At 49.6% G+C, this 5366-nt stretch overlaps 1 long non-coding RNA gene across 7 annotated transcripts in view; it reads right to left on the bottom strand.

Moving 5' to 3' along the window:
* Positions 1–2472: 2472 nt before the first annotated feature.
* Positions 2473–5366, bottom strand: part of LOC115948030 — a 66360-nt gene continuing 63466 nt past the window's right edge. For 4 of the 7 annotated variants that reach the window (XR_004081889.1, XR_004081891.1, XR_004081892.1 and 1 more), the window contains 3 exons: positions 3694–3882; positions 2821–3102; positions 2473–2637 (listed from right to left, as the gene is read on the bottom strand). This is a non-coding gene — a long non-coding RNA (uncharacterized LOC115948030). Of the gene's footprint in view, positions 2638–2820; positions 3103–3693; positions 5312–5366 lie in introns of those variants that run through there. The other 3 variants (XR_004081888.1, XR_004081890.1, XR_004081886.1) reach the window with 2 other exon arrangements.

Below are 5366 nucleotides of genomic sequence, written 5' to 3' on the forward strand. Positions count from 1 at the left end.
AGGCGCTTTGGAAGCCTTGAAGACTTTTTTTTCCTTTTTTTTTTTAATTTTAATAATTATTTATCGTCAGCCCATCTCTCACCATCACATCAATACCGCAGGTGTTGAGCCTCCGGCTTGGTGCTGGAGGGCACCTATCCATGTCACAGGAAAAATTTGCAAAGCGCCAATCCAAAAAGTAACTGGGAACTGCTGAACAGTTACAGTTGGCTTTGCCGAGTTTATTGTACACCATGGTTTTCAATAAAAAACACTGATTTCCCTGTCCTCTGGAGTGCCACTGTGTCCCTCTGACACTGTCACCTCTCCAAAATTCATATTGGAGAAGCCACAGTCAGGCACAGCCAGCTCCAGGCCTGCATTCACATCTCCAGCTGGAGAATGAAAACAGAACGCCCGCCTTTCATTTCCAGATAAAAACTTCAATCCCTTTGAAAGGAAGTTGCCAAATGAGCGCTTAAATTCCAGGGCCCCAATAAAATCTGAATACCGCGGGAATAATTGAAATGAAGGAGAAGCAATACATCAATAGACAAAATTGCGGAGAGCAGTGAAATGCTTAAGCATAATTAGGATGGCAATCAGAGTACAATTAGTGCGAGATCATCACAGTAATTACGCTTCGTTAGAACTTCTGGCCAAGAACAGACACATGAAAGCTCAGCTGGAGCTGGAGGCTCTGGCTGGGGACATGCCTTGGCCTTGGGGGGACCGGGAGCTTTTGGGGTTCCTAGACTGGGTTTGGTGATCCAGCAGCATTCCTGATGTTTCCAACACCTGCAGCCTCCAGCTCAGCCTCATGGATTTAAACACAGAGTGAAAATCTCTGTGCAATGGATGTAGGGCACCCAGCTGCCCCCAAATTAGCCTGGCTCAGACCCTGCGTGTCCGTCTAAATACCCAGCTCAACAAAGTATGGAGAACACTGGCTTGAGTCAGAGCTTTCCCACTCCAGGAATGCCCAGCAAAGAATTTGGGAGCCTTTTAGCATTGCATTCCCATATAAAGTGCTTGTTATGAAGACTGTTCTCCCCCTTCTTCTGTTTACTGAGAGCAAAGATGTGTTTTGGGGGTGTCCCTCACACCTTCACAGGAGCCCACAGGTGAAATCTGGCCCTGCTTTTGAAAATATTTGTGCTCACTAAAAGAACACCTAAAACAGTGCAAAACTTCCAAGCGCCTCCAGCACTGTCTGAAATCCTGAGCCCACTGGAAGCCTTAGTCCCAAACTGAAAAAACGGGAAGCCTTATTCCAGTTTTGAGGGTTTGGTGGAAAGTTTGTCTCCTGGGCAGCCCTGGGAGGTTTTCTTTCACTATGGACCTCAGGCTGGGGTTTGAGGGTGTTGAACTGCAGCAGGGCTCAACATCCTGCAATTTGTTTAACAAAAAATAAGGAAATAAGGAGCCTTAGCCTGGTCCCCCCGATGTATTTTCCACTTTGTTCCATGTCTCAGTGCTCACCGCAGCCTCTGGGCTCATAACAGACTCAAGAATAATCTCCATCCTCCCATCCCTGATAAGGAATGTGGTCCCTTCCCTGAAAGCTTACAAAGAGGAGTGTTTTATTTGTGTTCTCCCTGCAGTACTTCACACTTCTTTTAGATTGTTTTAATTTAATTTTGATGTAATCTGATAAGAGCTGTAAAACTGTCAAAGGAAGCTGCCTCCTTCTGTCGCATTAAATACACTTTGAACGAAATGGTGGCTTTGTCCCCAGTGCTGCCAAACCAAAGCATCTCTTGATTCCAGTGCAGGGATTGATGTGCACTAATCTGAACAGCTTTACACTCTTTTTCATTTAGGGAGGCAGCCACGTGTCCTTTAGCATCCCCCTTTCCTCTGGGAAGTAACCGCATCCCAGAAGGTGCGGGATTGGCCTCACGGAGCTGAGCACCTGGCCACAGGTCTCTCACCTACCAGAGACCCCTGGCAGCCTTTCCCATTTTTCCAGGGCAATGGATCCACGTGCTGCACATGCCTGCTGCAGGGATGGGAAACCCCTCGCTCCCAGAAAAGTGGGAAATTCCTTACAGAGCAGGAATTGTTGGTATTTGTTGTAGGGTGTCATGGGACATGCACCAAGTTGGGGGCAGGGGGAGAACAAAAATTGCCCTGGAAAGGGATTTGCAGAAACACAGAGATGTGTTAGGAAGAGGTTTTCCCTCTCTGTGCCTGGGTGACCCCTGAGATCCCTCGCCCACAAGCCAGGGCAGAGCCAAATGCATTTGCTTTTCTTTTTGTCAATGAGACACATAACACAGGCCCCGGTAGCTGTGTGAAAACATACAGAATTTACATAATGCCCAATATGAGTCCTTTTTGTTAATGACTCAAGTCCCAAATGCAGAGCACTAATAACACACCAGGAACCAAAGAGCAGTAACAGCAGTGAGTGATCTCAGCAGAGCAATTGTGAGGATCCATTTCCTGTCAGCGGCAATGCCTGGGAGCAGTAATTAGCGCGTTGAATTTAATGTTCACATTTTAATACATTTAAATGTAATAAAATGCTTTTATTAAGTGGTACAGTTCCTCCAAACTTGTTATTACTCATGTCTGATGCACAAGCAGCGCACACCACGTCTGGCCTCAGCTCTGCTGCCTCAGGGAAGGTGACAGAGTTCCTCCAGCAGGAACCTGGAAGGCAGAACACAACGGCTGAGTACACAAAAACCTGGAGACCACAGCAGTTACAAGCATGTCATGTTTATTACAAATGTGAGGGCCTTAGCCAAAAGTGACATAATTGAAAAGCCCCTAGGCATGTCACTGTCCGTGGATTTTGAATTGATCCTGGAGAATTGAGATATAAGCACATACCACTGATATAAATGAGCCCCAGAAAAGCCACGGCACAGGGAAGGGCCTGGTTTAGAGACCATTTTCCAGGAAGCTCCATCTTTCTCCAGTCATCTCCAAGTGCTTTTCCAGTGTCCTGTGCAGCATAGAAGGCTCCATGAGCAGAAGGGAGCAGGTGTGGCACAAATGAGGCTGTTCCAAGGCCAAGCATCCAGAGAGGATGTCAGGGAGATTTTGGGTCTCAGTCACTCGTGTGACCAGGCTGTAAACACGAGGAGTCTCCATTCAAGTGTCTGCTGCTGTCTGAAGAGGAAAGAGGAGATTGACAGTGTTGAGTTTCTCTGTCCCTGGAAAACTGAGAACTGAATTCAGGCTTTCTGAGATGTGAGCCCAGAGGCTGAATTCGAACCCGATCACTCACAGCCAAAGGGCTCAACCCTCATCTTCCCTGAAAGCATCTACACCTCACACTCATGAGCGCCCTGTGCCACGGCTCCTTCAACTTCTGTTCCCCAAACTGAACCAGCTCTGGTGTATTTCTGTTCAGGAGAGGGTATTCTGGCTCATTCAGGCCTGCAGTGACCAGACTGCAAGCGGCAGAAATGGCTCACAACACAGAGCCAAGCTCAGTGCCACAAGTGCCCACTGGGGTCCCATGGCTGGGGGGACCAGGGTCCTGCTCAGCTGCAGCCTGAGCCAAGGAGACAGAACCCAGCACAAGGCCTGCCACCACGAGCTCCCCTCCTCACAGATGTGGGATGGAGACCATCCCTCTGGGGGCTCTCAGGACTCCCTGTGCCCGACTGTCCTGCTGCCATGAGGAAAAAAGGGGACACTGCAGTGAGGAAAAGGGGACACTGCACCCACACCCGTTCCCAGCACACAAGGTCCTACCTTGCCTTCAGCAAGCCGTCCCCAGCACCAAGCCATGTTTTTGCCAGGATCCTCTTTCAGGAGAACAGCACCTTCACCACCAAGCTGTGTTCCCTCTGCTGTCCACCCTGCAGCTCCTGCCAGCAGGGCCACGGCTTGGCCAGGCCACTCCATCCTGCTCGATCTCAGTGCTTGCCACTGCTGCTGCTGCTTTAAAGGACACAGATCTATCAGGCTCTTTCATTAGCATTTTAACAAATGACTGGATTGATCTCATGTACAGACAGAAAGACTGAAAAAGTTTAGCTTCTACAAGCCATGAAAAATTAAAGGGAGAATATAAAATAACTGGGGAATTCTTTTAACTGAATTAGACGTTTTCCTGTCAGTCCCACAGTTCAGAGCCATCGGTTTTCAAGAGCTGCTGACTGCATTGACAGGGATGAAGCGTTTGGACAAGGTGAAAAGCCCGGAGGATCCCAGCACCAGGCTCAAAGGGATGTGGCTGGCCCATTGTCTGCTGTGATTAATGAAGCCTTTGCACAGCGAGATAATGCAATGTTTGCCATGCCGGGGACGCTGCTGCACAGCACAAATATCCCAGCTATGAGGAATATTCAATATGATAACAAACAGCAATGAGCCCATCCATGTATGACTGGATTCCGCCCAAAACCGCCTCAAATGATATTTGTTTATTTCCTAATTGTCAGCCACTTTGATGCACTCGTGGTCAGGTTCAACAAGTGCTCCAGGCTCCAAGAGTTTGAAACAAAGGGAGGCACTTGGGCGAGCTGTGTGGTGTGTGGGGCCAGGATCCGGGATCTGGCGACACGGGCAGCGGGGCGCGGCTCTTGGGACAGACACACAGACAAACACGATGTCCCTGGAGGATCCCTGGCCTCCTCACAGCCCAGCATTCAAATACTGCCCGCCACCACGTCTGTGTCTCAGCAGAAACACCTGCGGGTCAGCAGGTGGAAAAATAAAAATGAGCGGATCAGCAAAAGGGCCGTGCAGGAGAACCAACGAGGAGCTCCGAGCTCCCACCGTAGGGGATCCCAAGCTCCTGCCCGGGCACAGCTTGGCTGCTGCCTCTGTTCCAGTCTCACTTTGCCAGAGGTCTGGAGCTGAATGTCCGGACCTGGGAGCGCTTTGAGGACCTGTGCAGCCAGCCCAGGTCCCACCTGGGGCGAGTCCTGCACCCTGCCTCTCCCAGTCCTCCAGTGCTGTGAAATCCAGGTTTGAGTGGACAAGGTATTTTTCACTTCCCACCCCAAACCAATGTGCTGGTTTGCTGTGACTGATTAGGCATTTTCCCCCTGTCCTGTGCAGAGGATTCTTCTGGTGGTGAATGAAAGGATCCACACATATGAACTGTTCATTTGTTTGTAAAAAGCGGAACAAGCATGGGACTATCCAATTAATTAAGCTGTGTCTGCTCGGAGCTCAGCACCCCTGGGCCCTGCGCTCCATTCAGAACACACCAAACAGAAATAGGAACCTGAGGCTGAAGCTGACAAAAAGGCTTGAACAGAGATGGAAAAATCCTCCAACAGAGCATTTTGACAGCGCTGAAAAACGCGTTCTAACATACCTGCGAGGCAGTACGGGGGGGACACACAGATGGGGCAAAGGCTGGGGCTCACCTCCAGGCTTCAGGTTCCAAATGCTTTGCCTGTTTACAGACCCAC

Source organism: Geospiza fortis, unplaced genomic scaffold (assembly GCF_000277835.1).
Source record: "Geospiza fortis unplaced genomic scaffold, GeoFor_1.0 scaffold275, whole genome shotgun sequence".
In the NCBI taxonomy this organism is placed as follows: Eukaryota; Metazoa; Chordata; class Aves; order Passeriformes; family Thraupidae; genus Geospiza; species Geospiza fortis.